We start from the raw sequence: 19,145 nt of genomic DNA, 5'->3' as shown, positions 1-19,145 counted from the left end.
CCCGAATATTACTGATAATGTAATATAATTTATTTTATTTTGTTTATATTACTGCTTGCTGTATTAAGTATTAGGAATAGGTACAAATAGTAAGTGGTCTAAAGAAAGTGAATTCAACGGCGGAAAATGATTGAGGAGCGGAGGCTTGTTCTGCACGAGTGCGTACGCGCCCGCTCCTCGGATTTCCTGATTACACGCCCAACTATCAGGAAGTTCACTTCAACAATAAAGCACTTCGGTAGGTATGTCGCTAATAGTTTTATTACACCAATTAAATTTTATTTTATGAACCTTTCGCGGTGAAACATTGTATTTAAGAGTGTATTCACTCTACATTCACAATAAATCATCAGAAAATAATATCTTTCTAAAAGAGGTAATAATTATGTACAACCTAAATTCGCATAAGCAATACTGAACTTTGACAGTTGATCGATAAGAAAGGTTGTTGTCGTTGTGAGCGAAACGAAAGAAATGAATAGTCGTCCCTTTCCATCGCGCTTTCGTTCCGAGGCTCAGCGCGGCAGAGACGCGAGAGTGGTTTTAGTTTTCAGTGTTCACGCGCCGCGGCGGCACTCTCCGCCAACCTCAGACGTGTTGCAACAGTGCTAGTGTGTGCTAAACTGTTCCAGCATCCGGCGGAAGTTCACTCATGTTCCGTTGAGAGGACGGCTCGGCAAGGACGACCCTCAATCTACGCAGGTGAATACGTTTACTCGGCCGCGGCGCCGGCGCAGGCGCAGCTATACCGCCGCACGCCGCGCGGCCCCAGCCAGACATCCTTGTCCCCAATTAAAACAATTTACTGCACCTCTTATTTGAATTATACATTTATTGTCTCAATATAAAAATATTACTGAAATAAATGTACAATTTAATGCACTTGAAATCATTTTGAAGAACTAAACCATCTATTGAATTTTTTTGTAAGGCATTTGCAACAGTAAATACGAATAATAGCACTCACTGGCCTTAATTCAAAACAATAGAATGAGACGACACGCCTAATACTTTACAATGGAAGTTCGAAAATAATTTTAAAAAATAAGATTTGCCGCAATAGCTATGGAGATTATTTTATTGTTTTCGAAGACGACAATAGAGGTTGCCTCTTAATAGTTACCATAATTTTCTCGGGGAAACGTTGCGCGAACGCGCCGGTCAGGGATTGCATCGTGCGACGCTGCTCCGTGGGAAAATCAAAGTCAGTCTGCATTGCGTCGTTCGGTTAAGCGAAAAATTTAAATTATAGTCATTTTACCTTTACCAAAGCAAATTTTTCACCCAGCAATTGCGCCGTTTCAAGATAACCGTAACCGTTTCTAATATAATTTAATCAAATCAGATGTCGTAAGGTCTAAACTTAAGTCTGGTCATGTGTCCATGGTTGCTGCAGATTTGGTAAGAAAATGATAGATTGATTTGGCTGTTGTAATTTTCTTACAGGTCGCCAATAAAATTTGAATAACTAACGTTAACCATAGATGTAAAAACGGCCGTTCAAATTTAGGTTCTTTATCCAAAACCCAATTTATTATTGATTAGTCGAATTTTAAGAATGTATTAAGAAATTCAATATCCCTTCTATATTACAATATGGCCATGGGTATAAACAACTGTCACTTTGAATATTTTAAATATAAACAAATTCTTTTTTTAGTTTTTTGTTTACGTTATTTTAAAGTAACAGCCACTATATTTGCATGTTTACAAAATGTGATTGGTATATATTAATTTGATAAGGTGACAAAGTCAGGCTTCGAAACTGTCCCTCAAGTACTTACTGTGCTATGTTTTACTTACGTTTTCTTCTTTTTTATGACACTAAGTAACGGTACGAACAAGTCGTGCGCCTGGTGGTAACAGTTGCAGTTGCACTCAGAGCTTTAAATCTGAGGGGCACTGCCACCGCGCCCGTCACCCCCTGGGACATAAGTTGACGAGTCCCATATGTCTGTAAGTTCACCAGCACCCTCTCCTGCAAACTGAAATGCAGTAATGTTCACATAACTGTTTGGCCTGAGAAATAGGTACGGTGGTAGTACTTCCCTAGACGAACCCTCTTACAAGTAGCTCTACTGCTACTAAAAAAAATCTATAACGTTAAAATGGTAAATAAGCTGTCAAGCCGAGTGTACATTGGCAAGCAACGAGATTAATCGTTGGACCCTTGGAATCAACTGCAAATAGTACTTTTTGATTACTCCACCAGTATTTCTTTCAATGAGGCGTTGCCAAATCTGCTAAACAATTTGTTAGCCAACTGTGCTTTGACCCTAATGGTTGCACCGTCCTCAATGCGCGTAGTATTGGTGCGCACCTACTTCATTCCAGAGTATATTTTCTACGTATGAGCATTTATTGCCTATTAGATTTTTAGATTTTCGTATACTTTAGACAGAATACTTGTTCATCATCAATTTGTGGTAACTTATATTTTTTTTACGGTGGGAAATCTTTATAGATACCCCTGAGCCCAGGGAGACTCAGGGGTTAAGTGGAGACTCTCCCTCCAGACTGGAGGGCCTACCCCACTAAAAACCCCCCCGGGTTTACCTCCCGCAGGTTGAGTACGCGCCGTGGGGTCGGTGCACATTCACCACGACGAGGCCGTGGTAACCTAACGGTTTGACTTACCGCCTCTCAAGCAGATGTCGTGGGTGCGAACCTGGGCTCTCACCTCTGAGTGTTTCGGAATCTACGTGGGAAATTTAATTTGAAATGTACCATGAGCTTTTTGACAAAGGAAAACATCGTGATGTAACCTGCACATCGAAGAAAGTTTACAATCCTCGGAAAACGTGTAAAGTCTCCAACACGCATTGGGAATTGCAAACTATGGCCTAAATCCTCGCCTTAGAGTAGACCCGTGCCCAATGATGGAACGTGTAAATGGGTTGATATAAAAACGTGATAAAACCCTGTCAGAGACAAGTGGGTAGGAATGTATCTCGTCAAGTCTTTTCGAACTTTAGTTTCAATTATATATTTTGAAATTCGCTACATGATCTTTTGGTAAAAATTAATTAATTAAATAACAAGTTTTAAATAACTGCTTTTGCAGCGGGCTGTATCAATGTGGTTCGGGTGGTTCGGGTAGTTGCTATGAGCTTGGAATGACCTACTCTACTCACGGTTTATTTTAGTGACAAATAGAAAAAAAGGCGCCAAAAACAAGTGCATAATAAATAATGTATTTTAAGGCTTTCGTGGTTATTCACTAAAAGAGGAGCGTCGGAACTAAAACCGCCAAATCACATTTTTTTTCTAATTGCCAAACGGTTGTTTTTGTTAATTTCTACCTACAAATAATTTATCTAAACCGAACATAAACCACTGAATCAGCTTGAAAATTTCGCTTCAAATGTACGGATCTGAATACAATGCGACAAAAAAAAGCCCTTTAATGACACTAGACGAAACCGGAATAAAAATTTATCGGTTTTTGTTGTGAAGCTCCATAAATGATTATCACTAATTACAGGTTTTCTTACCACGATATGATTTATATTTATTTTCCGGATATTTCGGAACGGCTACACGCTCCATGATCACGGGTTGACTGTAGGTACATTTAAATTTAGAATTTCAATATAAAACTAAAGTGGTAAAAAAAGTATAACACAAACTATACGTATGTACTAAAAAGATTTGTAACGACTGCTGCGATTCGCTACAGCAGCCGTAATAATAATACATTAAAAAAACCACTAAAAAACCAAAAAAAAAAAACAAAAAGAAGGGTAGTACTGCCACTTTACCTATTTTTACCGCCAAGCAGTAACGTCAGCATGATCGCGTTCCGGTTTTGTAGGGTAAAGGGGAAATAACAGGCACATGGAACTTCTCAACTTATGTGTCAGGATGACGGGCGCAGTGGCAGTGCTCCTCAGATCTTTGCGATTTAAAGCTCTGAGTGGCACTGCAACTTCGTCACTTAATATTATTTAAAAAATGTGGCCCACAATAATACCTAATATAATGGCTGTTTTCTCTGTTCCCTAAAACGCGGAGAACGGAATTGTTTGTTCCAATAGCATTATACTACATACGTTACTTGATTGTTATTCCCTTTAGACGTACGCTTTTCGTCATTACTTTTTATGCGCACAGCCCCCATTCCTTGTCTGCAACTGTGTTTCACACGTTTACATTTCAGCACATTAACCCTATAAAGTTGCACTTTAAAGACTCTCGAGTCTTTGCAACGTGCAACTAAATAGGTATCTTTTAGGCAAGCTCGTTCCATTGTAGACTCTATCTTTATTCCAGGGCTGGGTAGTGGTTATGGTAGAGCAAGTCCATTTAACTAGAAGAGTCCCTGTACTGTGAATACTAGAGCAACGAAATTTACTCAATGCCCCTACCCAGAACACCCAAACCAGAACCAATTTAGAACAGTTCAACTTCCATATCTTGATCTTATCGGAAATCGAACAGCATCCACAGTGCTAACCGCTAGGTCACGGAGGTCGTTGACATAATATCATGCTACTGTCAAATCTTATATAGGTACACATCCCACTCGTTGACTCGGGTCTCTTCGAAAAATAGATTTTAGGCCATAGATGCCACGCGTCATTGGAGTGAAAATAAAACTCCATTATTTATTAAATTTGTTTATTGAATATCACGATGTTTGCTACCATTCTATTCAATTATATTTTGTGAAATTATTCCAAGACACACTATTATGTATAGGTATGCTCAAAAATGCTGATTGAAATTCAGCCGTATCGAAGAAATTTTTCTTATCTTTGTATTAATAATTATAACTTCATTATTTTGTTTCAATTCAACATATTTAAATTCAATTGGAAATATCATGACCAATCAGAAAATTACAGCATCTGTACGAGCCCAATCTGTCATACGCAAAATATTGTGATAGCAATTATAGCGACAAAGAATTAATTTTATCTACACATTACCTTTCCCATACGTACATGTACATAGGGCGCACTAAAAGTTTCCGGAACTTGGCCACTTACATAAACAATATTAAAAAAGTAATTACAACATTTGAAAATGAAACTCTTTAGCTGTAGAATACAGTTTGTTTCATATGACTGTCACTTGTTTTTACATTGTGGCGTCATTTTAGAAATTGGTTGTCTACATCACTATGGATTTAACTCGTGAAAATTTTCTACGACTAAGTGTAATGAAACAGCTCAACGGAGCTTCGCTCGGCTTTAAACTGCTTTTGACGATGAAGCACCATGCAAGACGACTATTTATTACTCGTTTGCAGAATTCAAACGCGGTCGTGTAAATCTCAGTGACGAATTTCGTGATGGTCACCCGTCCACTACTGTGAACAACAAAAACAACGATGCTGTGCGCCGTATGATCAAAACAGACAGGCATGTGACATGCCATGACATTCGGGCATCTTTAGGTATAGGGATGAGTCAAATAAAATCAATGCTACACAAACAGTTGGGTGTAAAAAAGCTGTGCTCTCGGTGGATCCCACACAATTTGACTGAGGCTCAAAAAACGGATCGCGTCACTTGGTGCAATGCCACGCTTACCAGATTCAATGGGCGTCAAATTTGGTGTGAGACATAGTAACAGGTGACAAAACATGGATTTATAGTTACGATCTCAAAACAAAGCAGCAATCGAGCGTAAGGGTCTTTCGAAATGAGCCGAAACCAATCAAAATGGCGCGCGTGCAAAGTGCCTCTAAGCGGATGATTGCTTCTTTTTTTAATAAAACTGGATACTTGGCTACTGTTGCTTTGAAGAATCGTTGTACCGTGAATAGTAATCGGTATACGACCATTATTTTGCCGGAAGTTATTGACAAACTCCGAAAAAATAACCGTAAACCGTAAACCGTATCATCTTGCACCACGATAATGCCAGTTCTCACACGGCCAGACAGACAAATAAATTTTTGAAGGTGGACAACGTTGACCTTATGAGCCATCACACGTACAGTCCCGACCTGGCACCTTGTGACTTTTATTTATTTCCAAAAATTAAGAACCAGTTACACGGTCAACCATTTTCATCACCTGAAGAGGCTGTCGAAGAGTATGAAAAATATGTTTCAGGGATTGTCACAGAGTGGCATAAATATTTTCAAAATTGGCTCATTCGTATGAATAAGTGCATTAACGCGCTCATTAATTCTCCGATAGGAGAATATTTTGAGAAACAATAAATTCATTTCTGACCATTTATAGTATTTTTTTTCTTATTCATTCCGGAAACTTATAGTGCGCTTCACGCATAGATGTAATTATATATGTAATTTAAACATACAGCGTTTTTTTTAAATTGCAGGATCTAGAGAACAACAATTTGGGACATTTTATACAAATTATATTATTGCTATTTTTTATTTGAAATTTCCATAATTCTACTTCTAAATAAAAACAGTTTAAGCACAATACATAGTTCCAGATTTGTACACTAGAATTTTTTTAGTAAATTAAAAATAAGGTACTTGAAATTAATTTTTTTTTGTAACAAAACTTCAAAATATTTTGAATATTTGACGTTACTTCCCGGAGTGGAAATTGCAAAAGCAAAGTCAAAGTCAAATAATCATTTATTCCATACGTAAAAATTTACACTTGAAAACGTCATTTTTTAAGCTACTGCTCGTTCACTACGCTGACCTCCCTGAGAAGAGAGAACAAGAAACTCTAGGGATTGCTCTTTTCAAATAAACTTAAATGCTATGGAAGACACTTTGAATAATAATTGTGTGAAACATAGACTTTTGTTGTCTTTCCACACATCTTTATCTACACATACTCTTAAATTTTGTGATATGACTTTTAAATTAAAATACTTTTAATAACCTGCTAAAGTAAAGTACCTTCAAGTATTGAAACTAAAAATAAAATGCTGTGACTACAAGTACACAAAAAATATTTAAATATACAAGTTAAAATAAACTAGCCCTGCACAATTTTGCAACGTAGATCAAAATAAGTTGTGATGTTCTTGACATTTGAATTACTTTCAACCACATCGGTAATCTTGTTTTTGGCTCTCCCAGCGACGTATATAGGAGCGAAAGCTATTAACTTTATCAGAGTCAGATTTGCATCTTGACTTAAGGCTGCATAACTCGTAAATCATCGGCATACAAATATTTACTCACGATTCAATCATTGTTCAAACAAATTACTAGTAGTAGTGTTTTGAATTTTTCTTTATTAAGCTTTTATATTGTACGTCGTAGATAAACACGAAAGTCACACAGGGAGAGATATTAAGGCCTTAATTAGCTATGGTAAGCCTACTCAATCGTTGTGCCAACATAGTCTTTTAGCATTAACATTTAGTGGCAATAGAGCTCCTCGTTAAACGGTTCGTCCAAGGAAGTATTGACACCTAACCTATTTCTGCCGCCTAGCAGTTATGTGTTGCGTTCCGGTTTTGAAGGATTAGGATGCTGGTGAAATTCAAGCCACTTGAGACTTGTCAACTTATGTCTCGGGGCGGCGCAGTGGCAGTAAGTATCCCTTTGCGATTTAAAAGTCTGAGTGGTATTGCAACGGCTATGGACAGGCGTGTCGCTTAACACCGGGTGTATGACTTGTTCGTCCCGTCATTTGGTATCATAAAAAATCGTAGATAATAACAATAGCACTGCTATTACAATAGTGTTCTAACTAAAACTATGCAAAATTCGAGATTATATAAAACCATCGTTAGAATATTGTAAGAAACAATACCATAAGTAGACAAATCCCATGATTTGTCAACTTATGTCTCACGGCGACAGGCGCAGTGCCAGTGCCCCTCAGATCTATGTGATTCAACAAAGCTCTGAGAGGCGTGTGGCTCACCATAGTGCGCACGAATTTTCGTTCCCTCACTTGGTGTCAAAATTATTTTACAACTATAATATAAAAAACGGCGTTCCTGAATGCTGAATAGAGGGACCAACCTTTAATCTCCACGAGATAAGTTCTGTAAGTGTCGTATTACTGACTACTAACTTTGCAAATTAATTTCAACAAGCAACCGAAATTCACGTGCAATTAATTAATCTCCACTAGCTCGACAAATTTGACACCAATATGTTACGGTTATAGAAGCTCGAATAAAGTTTAAATTCGACTGTTTCAAATCCATACAAAGTAAAGGACAGTAGCCAATTAACATTTGCACCTTTTAATAGACCTCGTAACTTATATGATCCTTTAAAATTAATTGTAAATGCGTCCTTGAAAGTACGCTTCTGTTTAGATAATATTTACAAATGTTAATAAAACCATCAATACCGTACATAGTTTACTAAGTTGAATAGTTTTAAAGTCGTGGTTTATTACACCAAGTAACACGATTTTTGTTTCTAGGTTATCAACACCATTTCCTAATTGATTCTAACATAAAAACATGAGAAAACTTTACATCCCTGCGAAAACTTTGTTTTTGTGATCAGGACTACGAAAAATTTTGTGTACTGTAAACGTTCATGTTTCTCTTTATTCAAAGACAAAAAGGAAACATTATATTTCAAATCAGTAGTATATTTCAACCACAATTTTCAAATTAATGACAAAAACCTACAAATATGTAGATTTGCGAGATTATGTAAATACCTCTAAGTAACTATGTAAATACCATTGCTACAGATACCAAAACAGAGTTTCAGGGGTATAGCTACGTTTTGTTTACATACATACTTAATTAAACAACTGCCTCAGTGGCCGAACGGCTACCATGCCGCACTGCCACGCAGTGGTCTCGGGTTCTATATTTATGGATATTGATACGTCTCATGTGCCTGTAATTTCACCAACACTCTTAACCTTCCAAACCGGAACGTAATAATACTCACAATACTGCTTGCCAGCAGAAATAGGTAAGGTGGCAGTAAGTACGTCTCTGGACAAACTCTTTCACAATAAGCTCTACTGGCACTAAATATATAAGTATTAGTATGTTGTAGTCAAATTCTTACCTAAAACAAATAAAAAATAATCAAATCAGGGGTAAGTACAATGTAATTAATTATAAGTACTCGACATTTGAAAATAAATTCGCTGCACATTATTACCATATTGATACATTTAAAGCTGAAAAAGAATATGTACTTGCAAGAGTAAACAACAAAAAATGTGTTCTATTATATGTTAAGAACCTTCTAGAAGAGCATGTAGTATCCTATATGCACATCTTCACTTACCATTAGATGAGACTATGGACCAAATAAAAAGAAACTGGGTTTATTATTAGTGGACGCTCTCTAAAATGAAACATAAATCAAAAACAGAACTAAATTGTAAAGTTCGTATCGGCAACACCTCGAATGCCATTCATACCATGGCCATAAAATATATATAATATATACATAACCTATTACCATATGTTTGACATCGCCGACAAAATTGTTCACAATAAAATTTAATTCATGTTTGTTTTCTTTGTTTAAATCTATGCCTGAGCTAAGCATGGATTTATTTCTATTGTTAAACGCATGAACAGAGTCCCACAACTCGGCCTAACATAGACACAATACGACACAATTTCTCACGTAAATACATGATGTTGTACACAAACTTCAAAACACAATGAAAATTGAACCTTACTTTGGTTTCATAATGCAAAAAATTGCAATGCCGGGAAGTTAGAGTTTGTAAACTTTTTGTGGTCGCGTACGCAAAGTAGACACACTTAGAGGAATTTGAATACTATGACGACAAGCTATTGTTTTTGTGCAACCACGTGACACGGTGTCACAGTTGCGCCCAATGTCAACTGTCAAATATATCAATTTCACAAATGGTAGAAAAAGCGAAAAAAACGACATGCAATATTACGACACCAGCAGTATATGTAAGACTATTCTCTATACGTGATATTACTATGCAAATACATAGATGCAATAGAGCTGACTGCCATAACTCGACAATTACGGTGAATATTTTGCAACCAAATAAGCTTGCTATGGACTATTCTAGTTTGTTCAATTATGATACAAAAACGAACGTCCAAATTTGCCATTTAAAATCAAAAACTGTGCGATAGACGTAGTGGTGTAAATTGGCACAGTAATGACGAATAATTATAGTCATATAGAATCACAAAACTGAGGAGGGTGACGATAGAAGAAGAAAATCGGGCAAGGCCGCCTGTGACCGATGTTTGCGATTGCGTAAGGAATGCCGCGAACCAAGATGTGGTAGCACACGGGTTATTCGCCACTTCGACTCAAGATAATAATTAGAGACATTAACACTGACATACGGTTGGTGTAACTACAAACAAATTTGCGCAGGCGAACCTGCAAATTATAATTAATGTTAGCAAAACGAATTTGTAAATAATTTTAATAGGTATGTCTACATATGGAAACATTATAGAATTTAGTTTTCCTTGAATAGATGACACTACTTCTTATAAAACACCAATACATGAATTACTCGGAGATAATGTAAACAGTTTTCAATGAATATTTTATTTTTATTGAGTATCATGATGTTTTTACTATCATGATAATTTCGTATCATGATATTCAAATATTTTTTGAGAAAATACTCAACTAGTTTCTTATTATTATTGATACAAAGATCGAACAAACACAAAGAAAAAATCCTTCTATTCTTCTGGACCGAGACGCGATCCGTAGCTCAGTTCGTAAGAGCAGAAGCCACGTTGAGGCAGCAGACGACAGCGACAAACGCTCGTTCCGGTCCAGTCGGATCGAAGGATTTTTTCTGTTTCTTCGATCTTTGTATCAATAGTAAATTTTCAATTAACTCAGTTCATTGTGTGAAACGAAAAATAACTATTATCCACAAAGTTAGTTTTTAACCGACTTCAAAAAACGAGGATGTTCTTAATTCGACTATGTTTTTTTATCTTTTTTTTCTATGCATGTTTCGCGATAATTTGTGAACCGATTTTGATGATTCTTTTTTTTTGTTCGAAAGAGGGTACCTCAGTAGTGGTCCCATTTAAATTTGAAGAAAATATTTCACCTCTAAAGCTGGCAAACTAGGGATGAATGACTTTTGAGGATGGTTTTTTTTAATTATCATTGTAAATATAAGAGACAGAGAATAAGTGCACCTAATGAAATTCGGTGCCAATCTCTGGGCGATACCCCAGGATGCGACGCTTGATGTACTTTCTACCGCTAGATGATTCGCTTTCTTATCGTATCGATGGCATACACTATAATGCTTGCCATCGTGGTAGAAGGATTTGCCAATCACCGATTGTTACCCAAGGTGCGTCAGACATACAGGAAAGGAATGGCACTTCGTGCAGGGAGGCTCCTTTCGTACTAGATGCAGTAGAGCCCCTTGTGAAAGAGTTCGTCCAGGGAAGTATTGCCTTGTGTCTTAATCGTGTTGTTCTATGCGAAAACAACGTCATATAAATATAGTAGTAATATAAGCCACGACACTAAACTATACCACTATCTATCGTTACGACATAATGGGAACGCGGCCTAATGAATGTATACCTTATTCCAATTCAAATAGCACTTAATTTTTTTTTAAATTAATGTCCTTTGTCTTCCCGGCTGCCGATTTGCGCTGACTCTTAGTCTACAGTGTGCGCACGCAATAACGTAATGTTGTACCAGTGAGTGTTAAAATTAAAAAAAAAACTCAAATTAACCTATAATATTAGTTTTATAATCATAAGTTTAAGAATTACAAAAAAAACTGACAACAATCTATGCACACAACTTTACCAGAGAAACGCTTCCTATGTTTGAACACATGCAACTGCCCCTTACACCTAGCCTATTTTCCTAGACCATTCTGAATAACAGTGCTCCGGTTGAGCTATAAGGGAATCGCCACACGGAATTGCATTAAGCAGGTATGAAAAAACTTTTATGTCCATGTAATAAGAACAAAAAAAAACATTTTAGTTTTTTCAAATCGGCTCGAGCGTTAATAAGTGTGGCGAATCCCTAATGTTATGCGCAGCGGTTCTCATGTAAAGCCGGGTACTCATTAGCGAGCTGTAACAGTAACGTAACTGATACAATAGCTAAGTGAACCTTACCTGTTTCTGCCGCCAAGCAGTAATGTGAGCATTACTGCGTTCCGGTTAAAAAATATAAGGGTACTGGTGAAATTACAGGCACATGGGATTTGCCAACTTATGTCTCAAGGTGACGGGCGCAGTGACAGTGCCCCTCAGATCTTTATGATTTAAAGCCCTGAGTGGTACTGCAACTGTTATGGACAGGCGTGGCACTTACCACTAAGTGAGCGACTTGTTCGTCTCGTCACTTGGTGTCATAAAAAAAAAGATTAAGGTATTAATTGTAGAAAAATTAGTCTTTTTCTTGTACATTTAGCATACTTAGTGTATTTATTTCTAGTCGTAACTTACCTGGTCACATACCTACTATCTTAAAATGGAAGAGCGGGGTCTCTTAGCACAAGCAATTATTTTGCTTAAATGGAGTTCCCCAACAAACTTGCTATAAACTAGGTTTAGGTGAACGTAAATAAACACTTTTTATTTTATTTTTTTATTATTTATTTATTCATTCGATACTAGGTACTTATTTACATATACTTGTAAAAATAAGTATGGTCATAAATTGTAAATTCCCTAACCTATTTGCAAACGTACGTTCGTAATATTTGACATCATGAAGAATAACACAATATAAGATCACGGTTGCATTTTATTTACTTATTAACGTCTTAACACCAGTGTCCTTCTGTTCACTTAATAGTCGTGGATAATCCATTCAAGAAGTTTTTATTATATTTCGAAAGTTTGTGTACACATTTGCACAATATAAGTAAGTACATATGAATAAACATCGAAACGTTCTGCTGTGTAACTGGAAAAATATTTCAACGAATACAATTTGACACAATTGTTATTTTTTGTGCTTGTAATCCCGTTTTTTGTAGTAATAGTGTCCCGTATTTAGGTCTGGTGGAAGAAATTTATAAAAGAAATAAGCAGAACCTTTTGTTTTTATTTTTTCTTTTATTAATTGTGATTATATAATGTAATATTAAATAAATATAAAATAAAAAACACTTATTTTTGCACTGCAGGTGTAAAAACAAATCTGGCAGATAAAGTTATGATTTGATTGAAAGGTTTTGACTTTATTGTTAAGATTTATTGTGAAATAACATCACTAGTTTTGTTATGGTTATTAATACGAAGACCTGTGACATGTGTGTGGCTCAGTAGGTAAGGGCAATGCTACGGTGCAGCATGGTCGTGACTTCAAGTCCCACCGGGTCGAAGAACGGTTTTGACTCTTTTATATACTTTTATTGATACTCGACACCATTTAACATTTAATAAAAATTTGACGGGGCCTGATTATACATATTGTATAATTTTACTTTTAAAGATCATTATTACAAGTCTAACTTCTCTTAATTTCAAAAGCACATTATCTTGGCTATCAAACTGTAAAGGTTGATTAAAATCAAATCACATCGTTTAATTTCTAGAATTCAATTTACTTTATATTTGGTGTAGCTTCATTGGACCAGGAGGTCCATTAACCAGATAAAGATTCGTAATAATTACAACACGATTAATGGATATGCTCTTTAGACTGAACAATCTATGGCCACTATACCGGATCCAAGGAGAGACAACACAATTCACGTTATTTAAGAATCGTGACACAAAGTGTGCACTGTATACGCTGAATGTTGAAAGCGACTTCTGTACATAATAGGTCGTAAATAATACGTATTGTTTTAGCTTATCTTACAATCTACCATCATCGACGAAGATTCACGAAACAATATTTTAGATAATAGTGCTAGATAAATTATGGTCAAATATCTCAATCTATCCACTATACGTATATTATATCAGAGACAGAGATCGGTGGACGTATGGTTGATTGAAGTCCCATTATCGTAATAAGCCATTACCGCGTCTTTGTATGTGATTGCATAGAGACGCCTGCATAGGCACCGCCTCGCGACAAATGCTGATTTTAGCAACCCATTCTTTGGAATATAAATAGATTTCAATAAATAATAATAAAGCACACACAAACTTCAACAAAACCCCGCACTAGGGAAACCCTGTGTCGCAGGTGCCATGGACACACACATAGACAACAAGAAATCACACCCAAACTCACGAGAGACATAAATGTAGACCGTGCAAAAATTTCTCCCGGCCCGGGAATCGAACTTGGGACCTCTGCGTGCCGCCAGTCCGGTATAATAACCGTTAGGCCACAGAGGCAGTTTAGATATTTTTCTTTCAATCCTATAAATAGTCATTGTTCGTAACGTTTAAAATTATTACTTATGTCGTTTCAATTTATTGTCAATTGAAACATAGTTGAAAGAGAGCTGTAGTTGGGCAGAGAGTAAATTAAATACAAATGATCAAACGTCAATTAAAAATAACCAAAGAAACCAACAATAATAATAATAATAATACGCACGCACTCAACATAGCCCCGCACTAGGGAAACCCTGTGTCGCGGGTGCCATGGACACACACATAGACAAACACAAATTACACCCAAACTCACGAGAGAAATAAATGTAGGTCATACAATTATTTCTCCCGGCCCGGGAATCGAACCTGGGACCTCTGCGTGGCAGTCCGGCATGGTAACCGTTCGGCCACAGAGGCAGTTTTCAACAATTTGTACTGTTTTACTTCATATCTCCTACTAAATAATAGCATAGTATCCGATAGGTATTGCAATCTGCGAGGTGCTCAATTAGAGTGGCGACACATGCATAATTCTCACGATCCACTCTTGCACAGATTGGCACACATCGGCCTTCCGATCGATCTAGTACTTTGTATATTAACAACAATTGATACTACAAATCAACAAGAATTTACCTTAAAAGTGATTTCAGCTTATTAATGATGAACAATATTCAATGATTTTGTACACTTGCAAATTAAACAAGAAGTTTATTTGGACATTGCAGTATCGATAAAAATATTAAAAGTATCGACTTCAACTCTCGACTATACGTACATATCTACCAAATAATATAAATACTCAACTACGTCTTTATTGCCCCAACTTAACCTATGTCCTTTGAGTCATTTAAAAATATATTAATCAATCAAAAAGTCAGCATTGCGTTAGCAAATTATCATTTAAGATCAGTAGTCGTTTATTGATAACATCACAAATACCTTTTGAGGCAGAAAGTACGAGTGAAAGATTAAACAAATTATTCTTCTGCCGTGGTATGTGTAATCGAAAATTCTTTTGAACTTGTTGACCAGTGAACAAATCACGATGCCTCTTGGTGGAGGTGTCTATCATTATTAGATAATTCATAAATAACGATTGTAATATGCATTGCATATTTATGTATGCAGTACTAATTTTGTAGTGAGGTAAGATGTAATCTTTTTTATGATAGTAATTGACGGGATGAACAAGTCGTGGGCCTGGTGGTAAGCGACACGCTTGTTCATAGCATTTCTAGTATCACTCAGGACCAGTACCACTTGGCGGCAGAAATACATAAGGTACTACTAAACTTCGTTGTTTTAATACCGCAGTTTAAATAAAGGTATTCGTAACGCTCACAACATATTTTTAAAAATTTTACAATATGTTAGTTCATAATGATACACCAAGTACTTGCAGTAACCAAGTATATAAAGAGGGCTTCATATACCTCTAGGCTGCGAATACTAGAATTATCTATATTTCTTAATACTTATTAAATTTATGTTGCAATTTCAAATACGTCTACTACTTGTCAATCAACCACGCCTATATATTGTGCCTTAAAATTGTTATTAAACTACGAGATTGCAACAATTTTCAATGGTCTCTAGTTTTTGCTAACAATTACTTTAGCTTAATATAAAATAGCTTAATTTCAAAATTGGCCAGGCAATGTATATAGAGCTAACCTTGGATATGGAACAAAGACGGCCGATGTACTTGGTGCCGTAAGAAATTAATTTTAGACGAGTTAGTTTTATATAAGTGTATATGTACACAGCACTGCAGGCTATAACTTTTGAACGAATATATTTTTTTATACTATCAAGTAACTGGACGAATTAGTCGTGCGCCGGATTGTAAGCTACACGTCTGTCCATAACAGATGCAGTGCTACTCAGAGCTTTAAATCGCAAAGGTCTGAGGGGCACTGCCACTGCGCCCGTCACCCTGAGACATAAGTTGACAAGTCCCATGTGCCTCTAATTTCACCAGCACCCTTAGCTGACATTACTGCTTGGCTGCAGAAATAGGTAAGGCAGCAGTACTTACCTGAACGAACTCTCACAAGGAGACTATTATTGCTGCTCATGGTAGCAGAGCGTATTCGAATAGCACCTTCAGTGCAAGGGAACCATCAATGTGTAGCTTGATGTGCTGCCATCTCTACAATCTCATCATGTCTCTAAACTCCTCTAACAACCTCCACTTGCTACGCTTCTGATAAATGTCTTTCGCTTCCTCCAATCGCATCAGTCTGTTCATAATCATAAATGCCCTTTATTTTTGGAATTTTTAACCTAGCCTTTTTTAAGACCATCCCCAATCTGATTGATGAATGAATTGCTTTTAGATGACCGTTCGTATAATCTTTACCGTATTATCAAGAAAAACCCTGAAGAACATATGCCTAAAGTAAGAAACTGATACATAACAGCATAATCTATTTATTCTATTTCAAGATGAATAGTCTAGAGGAAGTGCACAACAAACAGACTCGTTAATTCTGACTTTTCAAGCATTGTTTAATATAAGAAAATAAGAGCTTAAAATTCCTGTGTTGTAAGGAAAGACGTGAAAAATTAGACTGTATCACTTAAAATATAATGAATTAATTTCGACAGATTACTCCATTCTAATTTCAAGTACGGTACATTCGTGATGTTCGCAACATTCGTCACCTTGTACAACTAATTGAACCAAATTTATGATACGAAACGTGTCCGAACCCTTCACATATGCTTCCATGAAAAATAATACTGAGCCTTCATCACCAGTGCAGTAATATAACATATTTAATAGTTCTTTTATTGAGATCTTTACCCTTGAGCTGCTTATCTGATTACCTTCTTCTCAATTAAAATCCAAGGCGGCTAAACAAAAAATATCGTCTTCGTACGTCTCAGAGTACTAAAAAATATTAGTTTCTTCTATTTTGTATGTGTAACGTTATCTTTATACCTAATAGTGAATTTCCCAGTATAATTTATTTTTTGATTCTTAGCTTAGATCTTAAAAGGTGTGACGTACATAGTCTGCATTGTCATTTCCTTGTCTCAATATTATCTCATAATCATCCATTATTTTAGTCTACCATTGTAAGTCAATTTTAGTAATCTATACGTAATGAAAGCTTTGTACATGATCATTGACCTACTAACAAATGGACGTTGGGTTCGCGCTAAAAAATGTCCGCGTCTATAGAGCGTTAAAATCGCATACAGAGCGTCAATCGCGCAAGAGTCTTCGTTTTGGTCGACTGACAGCGCGGTTGTCAATCATGCAGTAGGTACTGTATAATAAGAACTTCTGCAAATTACTGCAGTAAAGTGTAAAAACAGGATTTTGTATCATATTTTCACTAAACAAATATATTGTGTTATCATAGTTCTCATTTAAAAATGTTATTTTGTACAATTGTACAGTATTTAATTTATACATAAATTAATTGTAAATATACATTACAAAAGCAAACAAAATAATCAAATAGCTAACTGTCCTTTTTCTACACATTGCGTGCGCAAAAGATGGAAAGAGACCCATTACGTCAATTTCAAGAAGCTTATATACACTTCTTAGTCATTTTCAATTGTTTGAACCATAAGCGATTGAAATATTTGGAAAAAGGAAACTATAGAGTCGTGTTGATTTTAATCTTATTTTTAAAATGACTTTTTATTAAACTTTAGCAATAACTAACAAAATATTGTTGTACTCGTTTTACGACTTGGGATTACCTCTCATGAGTTAGAAAATATATTTGCTCGAAATAACGTTAGCTCGAATTTTGTCAAATGTACTTTTTTAGGAATATTACAAAACAAAAGCTAATTTTGACTTTGTGAGATAAGAAGCTAAATATGATGCATTTTGTTAAACCTCCAGTAGAAGCTGAATATGGTATTTTTGGGCCCTGTTAATTGTTGCAAGCAAAATTAGGCTCAAAATTAGGCTCAAAGCAAAATACTAGGCTCTTTGACCAACTGAGCCAGGCGACCCTTGACGCGCAGGCGCAGTTCCCATCTGCGGAGATGGTCGTGTTGGGGGACTTTAATGCTCACCATGAATCATGGTTAAGTTCCCTCAAGACTGACCATGCAGGAAGAACTGCCCACGCTTTCGCTCTCACGCATGACTTCACCGAACTGGTAACCCAGCCCACCCGGGTTCCAGACATATCGGATCATGCACCCTCTTTGCTTGACCTTCTGCTCGCGAGTCACCCTACCTACTATACAGTATCAGTCAGCGCCCCCCTGGGAAGTTCTGATCACTGTTTGGTTGGGTGTAAGGTTTCCCAAATGCCTCCAACTAAGCTGAAGGAGGTCACTCGTCGCATTTGGCACTACTCGTCGGCGGATTGGGATGGTATGCGCGACTACTTTGCGTCCATCCCTTGGTTGCAGCACTGCTTTGCGGGAAAGGATGCCTCAGCAGCTGCCGATGCTGTTGTCGATGAGATTGGAACGGCTATGGATTACTACATACCGTCTTCCAGTGTCATCGCCAATCGCAGAGGACGCCCTTGGTTCAATCGCGAATGCATGGACGCTGTTAGTGAGAAACAGGCTGCATATGGTGGTTGGATCAGGGGTCGTGTAACAAAGGATCCCAACCTTGCGTCCCTTAAAGCAGCCTATAACAAAGCAACCAAGTCTTGCAGGAGGGCTTACATAAGAGCGGATGCCCAGCGCGTTTCACGGATTGGCCAGAAGCTGGTAGCCCATCCCACCGGTAGCCGTGCCTACTGGAGCCTGGCCAAAGCCGTGCAGTCCAATTTTTGTCGTTCGTCGCTGCCGCCTTTGAGGTATCCCGATGGATTTTTGGCCTATGGCCCCGAAGAGAAAGCCAATTTATTGGCCGACCTTTTTGGGGCTAACTCGCGCATTCACGACCAAGATGCGCAACCGCCGTCAATTCCCCACTGCGGAGTCACAATGCCTGATATAGTTATCAGACAATGTGATGTCCGCAAGGAATTGCA

The 19,145-nt window shown here is 37.0% G+C and overlaps 1 protein-coding gene across 1 annotated transcript in view; it reads left to right on the top strand.

Annotated features, from left to right (window-relative positions):
• The first annotated feature begins 566 nt into the window (after nucleotides 1-566).
• The window catches only part of LOC113235847 (dual oxidase maturation factor 2), a 95,266-nt gene continuing 76,687 nt past the window's right edge, over nucleotides 567-19,145 (top strand). The window contains exon 1 of the mRNA XM_026471765.1: nucleotides 567-702. The gene's annotated coding sequence lies outside the window, so the exon portion shown is untranslated. The remainder of the gene's footprint in view (nucleotides 703-19,145) is intronic.

The sequence above is a fragment of the Hyposmocoma kahamanoa genome, unplaced genomic scaffold, assembly GCF_003589595.1.
Source record: "Hyposmocoma kahamanoa isolate Upper Pololo Valley unplaced genomic scaffold, ASM358959v1 88, whole genome shotgun sequence".
Lineage (NCBI taxonomy): Eukaryota > Metazoa > Arthropoda > Insecta > Lepidoptera > Cosmopterigidae > Hyposmocoma > Hyposmocoma kahamanoa.
The sequence above is the reverse complement of the archived record's forward strand: the minus strand, read 5'-3'. Positions and strand labels throughout refer to the sequence as shown.